This window comes from Dendrobates tinctorius, unplaced genomic scaffold (assembly GCF_039654945.1).
Source record: "Dendrobates tinctorius isolate UK_male_01 unplaced genomic scaffold, ASM3965494v1 ptg000008l, whole genome shotgun sequence".
Taxonomy (NCBI): Eukaryota; Metazoa; Chordata; class Amphibia; order Anura; family Dendrobatidae; genus Dendrobates; species Dendrobates tinctorius.
The window spans coordinates 72,863,713-72,874,154 of NW_027361676.1; positions in this window are offsets into that span (position 1 = coordinate 72,863,713).

Consider the following 10,442-nt stretch of genomic DNA (forward strand, 5'->3'; position numbering starts at 1 on the left):
TCCTCCCTGCAATTTATATCCCTTATGGGTAAGTGGCATGAACATTACAGGTACTGGGTATGATCCCAGATCTGATTGATATAGTATCTGTTTGATCTAGAATTATTTATAACAATTTGGGCTCTATGCTTCACATTATATTTGGATGCCTTAGGCATATATAGATATTGGCCTTTGATATTAAGCATAGTATTCCTGATTGTCTAGTTTATGCTTTATATCGGCAGTATGGGATTTCTTTTTCTCGCTGCCACTCTATATGTAGGGGGGTTCTAGCCTGCGCTACACTGGGATTTTTCCTTTTATATCTACCTCTATTATGTGTTTACATATGTGTGATGCTATTTTTAAATTGTATTAATAAAGATTTATATTTTCTCTACATCTTATTGTGGTTTATGGTTACTCTATTTTTTCTTGAATTATATGATATTTGGAGTACTCCACTATTATTTAATCTGTCCTTATTAATGGGTGGGGGAACTATTATGGTTATTTAACTATTTCCCGACCACATCTAATAGTTATGAAGGTTTTGACTTGTTTCTCTCTATCATGTAATATGTAGTCCCATTACTTACATTATAGTTATTTCTCTTCTCATAGGTTCCCGCTTCCGCCGGTTCTTATCATCCTGCCGGCGTGGATTATCCAGGGCTGCTCGTATTTTTGCATGTTGCAACTGTTGCCCCAGCACCATCTAAAAGACTGGAAACCTAACTTTGCTAAATGATTTACTGTCAACTGTGTGTACAAACAAGTCTTTTATTAAGATTTTTGACAATTGTAAAAGCCCAAAAATTTTGTACACACAAGCGGGACTAACTCCTAGCCGCGGTCTATGGACCAAACATTGGGCATGGGCAGGGCCTTGGGGGCAGATCCCAAGTGCGCTCAACCATGTGAAATAGCTTACGCTTAGGAACATTGAGGGTTAGCGCTATCGGATAGCTCTACCCGTTCATTTCCTTTAGGAATAGAGCTATGGGATAGCTCTACCCATGCACTTTCTTCATGGATAGTGCTATCGAATAGCTCTACCGGAACAGTATTAACGACAGAGCTTTTTCATACACAAGGTAGGAGTGGCAGGAGAGATACTCCAGGTATTTATGTTTGCTGTTAGTCTGCACATACACCAGTCTGGTGCGTGGTTACACCCCATTGCGAGGTCAGTCTGGTGCGTGGCTACACCCCATTGCGAGGTCAGTCTGATGCGTGGTTACACCCCATTGCGAGGTCAGTCTGATGCGTGGTTACACCCCAGTGCGTGGTTCATAATCCCAGCGTGTGTTTTTATTAATTATAATGTATATAACAGCAAGTTAGGTAAGGGTGGGGGAAAGGATATTAGAAAAATGACACACTACAAGGGATAAAGAAAATTGCAATATGTATCACTGAAAGCAGTACAATTGGTACTGCACAAAATAAATAAAAAATAAATAAAGTGCCTTTGTGCTGGATAAACTTTGGTGGTAAGAATGTATCAATATATTGCTATAAATGGTATATTAATAAGGCAATCAAAAGAATTAATAAATATGTGCAAATATCAGGGGGAGGACTGTAAATGTGGAAAAAGTGCATGTGCCAAAATGTTTGTAAGAGGTTAAATGACCACAGCTATCAATAGTATTAAGTAACATATTTTATTGAGATATTTATCTACAAAGAAAAACACATGCAGATTAAAAACATTTAAAAACAAAAGAAATGGTAAAAAATACCAACAACACATGCCCACAATCTGGCAATGACTGACCTCCCGGAGCCGCTATTGAGGTAACAACTATTAGCCCAAAGGCCAATCTAAATAATGATTAACAACCAAACGATAGTATTATAAACCTAGACACATAATATAGGATGGGAGGAAAAAACTTATTCCAATGTCTTAGTGTCAAAAAACAAATAGTGGCAAGTACATATTAGATAAAGTTTTATCTCCGCAATATCTACATGTGTCCTGGCAGGCACAGTGGTGCATAAGGAACGTGCCTCTGACTGGGGACCCCATATGACTATGGACAATAAAATACTGTCAGTGCCCAATCCCCCCCTCCTTAGCACCACTCCCCTCGGTGATGCACTAATTGGGATGCCCTGCCATCCAATGGCTCTTAAAGGTGATGTTGCTACGGCCACTCCTACAGGGGTTAAATTCAGGTGCTCGGGTGAGTGACTTCCTTTTCCTGCGGCGGACACCTGAAAGAAACTGCCACTTCCAAGCACTATGCAGATTTAGGCATGACTGCTCAGCTTGGAAGGGGGGGGGGACACCCAGCTTCAAAGTGTACTCCTCTGGGAAACAGAGTGCCTACGCGGCAAAACCTGTGAGCCTAACCGTGATGGGCCCATGGCTAGACCTCTACCCCAATATGGAAGAGGCTCGGCAACTACACTCCAGCTTTACAAACGGCTTTTTTTATCCCCTACAAGATTAGTAGAACACCAACACTAGCCGACAACCTAATATCAGCTAGAGAATTCCCCGAAATTCTGAATAAAAAAATTGAAAAGGAGGTTGAGCTTGGTAGAATGGCTAGCCCCTTTCAGTCACTACCCTTCACAAATATCAAAATATCGCCATTAGGCATTATTCTTAAAAAGGATCCCGGTAAATATCGGCTTATCCATCATCTGTCTCACCCAAAGGGCGAATCAGTTAACGACGCTATCCCCCCAGAGGAATCTTCCGTCACATACGTGTCTTTTGACAAGGCCGTGAAATTAGTCCGCGCTGCTGGGCCCGGCGCGCTGCTAGCAAAATCAGACATAGAATCGGCATTCCGCCTTTTACCCGTGCACCCCAAATGTTTTCACCTATTAGGATGCAAGGTGGACCAGCACTATTATTTTGATATGTGCCTGCCGATGGGATGTTCCAATTCCTGTCACTACTTTTAGCTATTCAGTACTTTATTGGACTGGGTAGTTCGTTATCAAAGAGGCAGCAACTCTCTGATTCACTACCGCGACGATTTTTTGTTCGTCAGGCCCAAAAATTCTAAGCTCTGTTCCTTCCTGCTAGAGAAATTTAAATTTATATCACAGCAGTTCAGCGTACCGTTATCACCTGAAAAAACAGTCGGACCATGTAATGTACTGCCTTTCTTGGGCATCGAAGCAGACACCAATGCGATGGTTTTTCATCTACCAGCAGATAAAATACAGAAAATGCTGCAGATGTGGGAAGTTTTCTGTGAAGTTTAAAAAGCCACCCTTCAGCAGATGCAGGCTTTACTGGGTCTACTGACATTCGCCAGCCGCGTAATGCCGGTCGGCAGAGCCTTCTGTTGCCGATTATCATTGGCAACCAAAGGCATTTCCCAGCCGAAACAGAGAATTAGGCTTACTCGCTCGTTGAAAGCAGATCTGCTAGTCTAGAAAATGTTTCTGCAATCATACAATGGCCATACCTGTGTCCTGGCTAAAGAAACATCAAGCAAGGACCTAGGGCTCACAGTAGAGTGGAGTAAAAAAGAGGGTTTTGCAGCAATTTACAAAAACCAATGGCGCAAAAGCAACTGGCCGGAGCTGTGGACCACATCAAACTGGGGGCGCGATCCAGCCCTGTGGGAAATTTTCTCAATAGTTCGATAAGTGGAGATATGGGCTACTCAGTTGAGAAACATTCGGTTTCAAACAAAAAATAGGAAAACCGCTAAAAGCTTGAACCACATGGCAAATAAGCTTTAATGGGGATAAATGTAAGGTCATGCACCTGGGTAGAACAAACAAGATGTATAATTATGTGCTTAATTGTAAAATACTGGGCAAAACTGTCACAGAAAAAGACCTGGGTGTATGGGTGGACGACAAACTCACATTTAGTGGCCAGTGTCAGGCAGCTGCTGCAAAGGCAAATAAAATAATGGGATGCATTAAAAGAGGCATAGATGCTCATGAGGAGAACATAATTTTACCTCTATATGTCACTAGTGCGACCACACATAGAATACTGTGTACAGTTCTGGTCTCCGGTGTATAAGAAAGACATAGCTGAACTGGAGCGGGAGCAGAGAAGAGCGACCAAGGTTATTAGGGAACTGGGGGTCTGCAATACCAAGATAGTTTATTACACTTGGGGTTATTTAGTTTGGAAAATCGAAGGCTTAGGGGTGATCTTATTACAATGTATAAATATATGCGGGGACAATACAAAGACCTTTCTAATGATCTTTTTACTCTTAGACCTGTGACGGGGACAAGGGGGCATCCTCTACGTCTGGAGGAAAGAAGGTTTAAGCATACTCACAGATGCGGATTCTTTACTGTAAGAGCAGTGAGACTATGGAACTCTCTGCCATATGATGTTGAAATGAGTGATTCCCTAATAAAATTTAAGAAGGGACTGGATGCCTTTCTTGAAAAGTATAATATTACACGGTATATACACTAGTCTCCTTAATATTGCGTTGATCCAGGGAGCTAGTCTGATTGCCCTATGTGGAGTCGGGAAGGAATTTTTTTCCCCAATGTGAAGCTTATTGTTTGCCACATGGTTTTTTTTGCCTTCCTCTGGATCAACATGTTAGGATAGGATATGGGTTGAACTAGATGGACTTAAAGTCTTCCTTCAACCTTAATAACTATGTTACATGTCAGCTACATCCTTGCCCATACTTGCTCTTTTACGCCGGCTAACGCTGCTGTGTTTGGAAAACAATGTCTGGTGTCGAGCCACTATAGTGGCGGAGATAGATGATAATCTCATTAACTTACTGTTTTCTTCCGATTGGCAGGCCTTCAGAATTCAGCTTCCCAATGGTATTCAGTGTCCGCCATCCCTATGGGACACAGTGGCCAGTCACTGATGCCCTTGATCTGCACCTCCATCTCACCGGCTACCTGGCAGGATTATGGTAAGGCTTGGGAGGAGTGGTGCTCAGTTATTCAGGGTAGGCCAGTAGATAGGTGTGACTGAGCAAGAGGCATAGTGACAACGGAATTTTTGGCTCGACTAAGGGAAAGACGGGCGTCGAATACGTTGGTGCAACGGAAATTATCGGGATTAGCCTTTTTCTTCCAACTGATGGGAGTGGACCAATGTAACAAAGCTCTTTTTCATCAAGCAAGCCATTAAAGGCTGGAAAAGGCTTGAATGACATTATTTCTATATCCCCAACAGTATGCAAATCACAATACGAGGCAAGTTGCTGGTTAACTCAGCAGATGACCCAATATGTCCACTAAAAATAGTCAACAGATACGCAGCAATAAGACACGAAAGCAGATTTTTTCTCGCTCATACAGACGGATCCCCTCTTACCAAGTATCAATTTCAGGCAATTTTCGCGTTATGCTTAGAAAAATCCAGAGCTAATCCGAAGGAATATGGGGTACATTCTTTCTGAATCAAGTCAGCCACCGAAGCAGCTAGGGTAGGTGTATTGGAGGCCGAGGTGCAGAGAATGGGTCGATGGTAATCCGCATGCTTCGCCAGATAGATTAAACCTGATTTGCTAAAGTAACACATTTTATCTCCTACAGGAGTAGAAGTGTGGGTGTCAGGGCTCATACTCACTTGCGAGAGACTCGCACGATTGTTGTGCGAGTCTCTTGCATGAAAAGCTGCCACTGCCGCCGGCACTGGGACCGGAGTGTGCGGCTGCATAGAAATACATGTATCCGCACGCTCCAGTCCGAGTTCCAGCCTGGTGACAGTGCCAGGTTTTCAAGCGAGAGACTCGCACGAGAATCATGCGAGTCTCTCGCAAGTATGAGCCTTTAGGACATTCATATGTCTATTGGATTGTTCAGGATTCTGAGGCCTTCGTTAATATACCATTCCCTGTCCATAACAACAACCCCACCCCCCTTATCTGCATTCTTTATAATAATGTTATTATTATTCCTTCAAAGCCATTTTCTCAGCTAAGCTAAGATTAGTGCGTTTTTTAAAAAAGGGGGGAGGGAACGGAGCTCTTTGAAAATTAGTTGTTGGAAAGTTTCAATATATGCTCCCTTATGTTGGACTGGGTAAAATTTACTACTGTTTGTCTTTGGGTTGACATGTAGATAGGTGTCAATGGTATTAGAGAGAGGTGGGATTGAGGGATTGGAAAGGGGTTTGTTTTTTTCCGCAATAATAAAATGCCGCTGTGTGGTAAGCTTTCTGATAAATTCATTCAGATCTAAGAAAACACTAAAGGTATTTAGTGGCACGTCAGGGCAATAGGACAAGCCACGTTCAAGGAGCATTACCTCAGCACTAGAAAGTGTGTGGCTTGAGAGGTTGAAAACACTGGATTTTTCCATTACGTTGTTTCCACTGTCACTAATTTTTTTATTTTGGATTTGAAGCTTTGTCCGGTCTTTCCTCTTCCTCTACTTCCACGCTTCCTCTTTTTCTTTTTCTTTTGGAGGAACGGCCTGGAGCAAGCCAAAAAAATTGCGTGATTTTGGTATTACCGGAGGAAATATTGGTGGCGGTCCGTGTAGGGCCTGATGGGGGGAGTCAGGAGAACCTGAATTTGGTAGGGGGGAGTCAGGGGAAGTAGAAAATGTTTTTATGCAGGAGGAGACTACCAAATTGCTTCTAAATAGGTCCGTCGATTCAACAGTTTCAACTAAAGGGAGTGTTGGTATGGCTGTGTTTAGAGTGGGAGGCAGAGCAAGGAAGGATAATGAGTGCGTGGAGGATTGGGATGAAAAATGGTCATCATGGACCATAAATTGAGAAAAAAAATTGTAATTGTGTTTTATGTTATGCCCGTGTAATTCCTCTCCTTTTTTCCTCCTTTTATTTTAATTATGCCTCCTACTCAAGTGTCCCTAATGATTACACTTTAATTGTGATTGGCTGTCAGCCCTTTTTATGCTCTTTCCCCCACTTCCTGTACCTGCCACCTGATGAAGACGGAGGTTATACTTAATAAAGAAAACCTTTCAAACTTCTATCTTTCCTTTGCGCTTCCCTGCGATCAGGTTACCCTGCTTCCCATGTTTATATCTTCTCTAGAGGCACCCAACAGGAGCAGCATCGGATTACTTTTATCAGCGCCCTGAGACCTGTCAGCCTGGCACTCCAAATATCTGTCTCACTCTGACTATTTCATATTCTTAATAACAGGGCCCCAATCAGTGCACAGGGGCCCCAGGCAGCGCACGGGGCCCCAGGCAGCGCACGAGGCCCCAGGCAGCGCACGAGGCCCCAGGCAGTGCATGGGGCCACAGTCAGTGCACAGGGCCCCAGGCAGAACTCAGGGGCCCCAGGCAGCACATTGGGGGCCCCAGGCAGGGCATCAGACAATACACAGGGGCCCCAGGCAGCGCACAGGGCCCCAGGCAGAATACAGGGGCCCCAGGCAGCACATGTGGACAGAAACAGCAAACGGGGTCCCAGGCAGCACACAGGGCCCTAGACAGCATACAGGGGCCACTGGCAGCACACAGGGGCCCCAGGCAGAAAACAGGGGTGCAGAGACAGCGCACAGGGCCCCAGACAGCGCACAGAGACCCAGGCAGCATTAAGGGGCCCCAGGCAGTGCACAGGGGGCAGAGACGGCGCACAAGGAGGGAAGAGACAGTGCACAGGGCCCCTGTGCACTGTCTCTGCCCCCTGTGTACTGCCTGGGGCCCCTGTATGCTGCCTGGGGCCCCGTGCGCTGTCTCTGCCCCCTGCCTCTAGTTTAGGATAATGTTGCCTTTAAAGGGAACCTGTCACCTCATTTTGCCGCTATAAGATGCGGCCACTACCTTTTGGGGCTTATCTACAGCATTCTATAATGCTGTATATAAGCCCCCGATCTAACCTGAAAGATAAGAAAAACAAGTTTTATTATACTCCCCCGGGGGCGGTCCGGTCCGATGGTGTGGCAGGTCCCGGGTCCGGCACCTCCCATCTTCATGCGATGTCGTCATCCTGCGCCGAATGCACCATGTTGCATTTTGGTGCGCTTGGCGCACCTTCAAAAGTGCGCAGCGCATGCAAAAATCCTACTAGCGCACGGCCAGCGCACGGTCTGCGCACTCTATGCTAAAGATAGGGTGCGCAGATCGCATGCGGCCGTGTGCGATAGTAGATGACCGGGCGGGGCTTAGCGGCGCCGTGCGCTGCATGTAAAATGCGCTAGTGTGAAGCTAGCCTTACTTAAGATGGTCTTTGATCATCCTGGATCTGATCATTGACTGAGCCTTTGACATTCTGGCTATTCTTCCATCCATTGAAATAGTAGTCTTCTGTTTTCTTCCACATCTCTCTTGTTTGGCTTTCCATTTTAAAGCATTGGAAATCATTTTAGCTAAACAACCTGTATTGCTAGTTGTTTCCCGTCATTGGTCACACTCTGTTGGTATTTACAGGCTGTTTATTACATGCGGTGTATTCCTCTCCATTACATGAGTCTTCACCACAACCGACCAACAACACTATAGTACACACAAACTTAGTGAGACCCCTAGAGGCCAAATCATCATATAACATATTGCTACACAGCCTATCACTGTCTGCACTTCTTTATAAGTTTTACCCTCTTCAAACAACTTTTTGATCAAAGCACGCTGTTCTTCTAAACAATGTCTCCAACAATCCATATTTCTCAGGCTTTCAAGGAGAAATGCATGTACAACATGTCCTGGCTTCACCCTTAAATAAGGGCCACCTGATTCACACCTCTGTCTTCACAGAATGATTGACGTCACTAATTGAACTCCAGACTACTAGTATTTTGAACCCCCCCCCCTTTGAATTAATTATTGTAATACACAGGAACAAAAACATGCAGATCATGAATGCTGAGAGTGATGGTTTCTTAGAATCTACTGCACCAATTGGTAAATTGTTTAACATGTGGTAATATAATTTATACCAAAGTGATCTGGTCATATTGGACTGCTATTATTTTGAACATTACTGTACACTAACCATCATGGGCGACTTTAATATCATCCCAGATAAAAGCATCGATACCTCGGCTTCTTCCATTTTTTTCACTAAGACATTTCCCAATACCTTTAAAAAGTGTAAATGCAACTCATTTATTCTAAATCACCCAAAATATAAAATGAAAATAAAAGAAAATAATAAATTATATTTTCAGGATAATTACAAACAAGACACCTCTCCTTTTACCCTGTGGAATGACCATAAAGCTGTCATTAAAGGCCTTTTTATTCAATTCAATGCCTTTTATCAGAAGAATAAAAAGGATAAATTCAGGAAATTGCCAAGAAAATCTCTCGAGAAGAGAAGATACAAGATAATCCAAGACCTAATACTCATTCCATTCTTCTTAAACTTAGAACTGAATTCAAATCGCTTTTGATCGGAGAATATAAGTCCCTCAATATAACTGGAACTAAACATTATTTTACGTATAACACAATCTCAAAACTCATGGTATACAATGTAAAACACAGATTAAAATCTAAAATTAATGCCATTAAATCAGAGAATACTACACTGGAACAATGACGTTTAAGTCTGATCAATTATCCAATGGGGATATTTTTCACCGTATGTGGAGGGTGACATGAGCTGGCTAACAAAATAGAATTGGAGTCAGTTTCCTTATGGTAGGGAAGAATGTCAATTATGTTGTGGTTACCAAAAAGAGTGACATCCAAATAATTGATGGTATACGGATGGACTAAAAAAGTAAATTTAAGGTTGAAAGAATTTTGATTGAGATGATTTATGAAGGAATGTGCTGTAGCAACATCTCCCTTCCAAATAAATAATAAATCATCAATATAACGTGTATAAAAAATTATATTGTTCCAGGTCTGATCTTCTCCCACATGAAACTAATAAAGCTATTACTAAACTAAAACATAGGGGGTATTCTGACTGGTGTCTGAATAGAGCCCAAAAGATAGTGAATCAGATTGATAGATCGGATCTTTTTTCAGATCATCACAAAAATAAATACAATATCAATCAATTAACTTTTTCTACCAATTTTTCTCCGCAATTTAAGGATATTGTAAAAATAATACAAAAACATTTACCGATTTTATCACAGGATAATTTACTTTGTCATATTCTAGAAAAAAATAAAATTAATTTCGTAGCAAAAAGGGCGCCCAGTTTAGCCCATATTTTGTCACCTAGTTTAGTAGTTAGTAATAATAATAAAAAAAGTAATTCCAAAATTGGTTATCATGTATTGGCTTTTTTGGCTGTGGGCATAATTTTTGCATTTCATGTAAACATGTCAAGAAATGCAAATCATTCACTTCTATGTTTACTGGTTTAACTTACAACATTAGGAATTTATTAATTGTAATACCCCTAATGTTGTTTATCTTATTGAATGTACTTCTTGCTCAATTCAATATGTAGGTTGTACGACTTGTCCTCTTAAACAGCAGATACGCAGACATATGTCGGATACATTAAATCCCTCTGCAGTGAATGTTTCTGCAGTCTCGAGGCACTTCATTACTATTCATAATAGGTGCCTGGATTCCCTTACATTCATTGGCATTGAAAA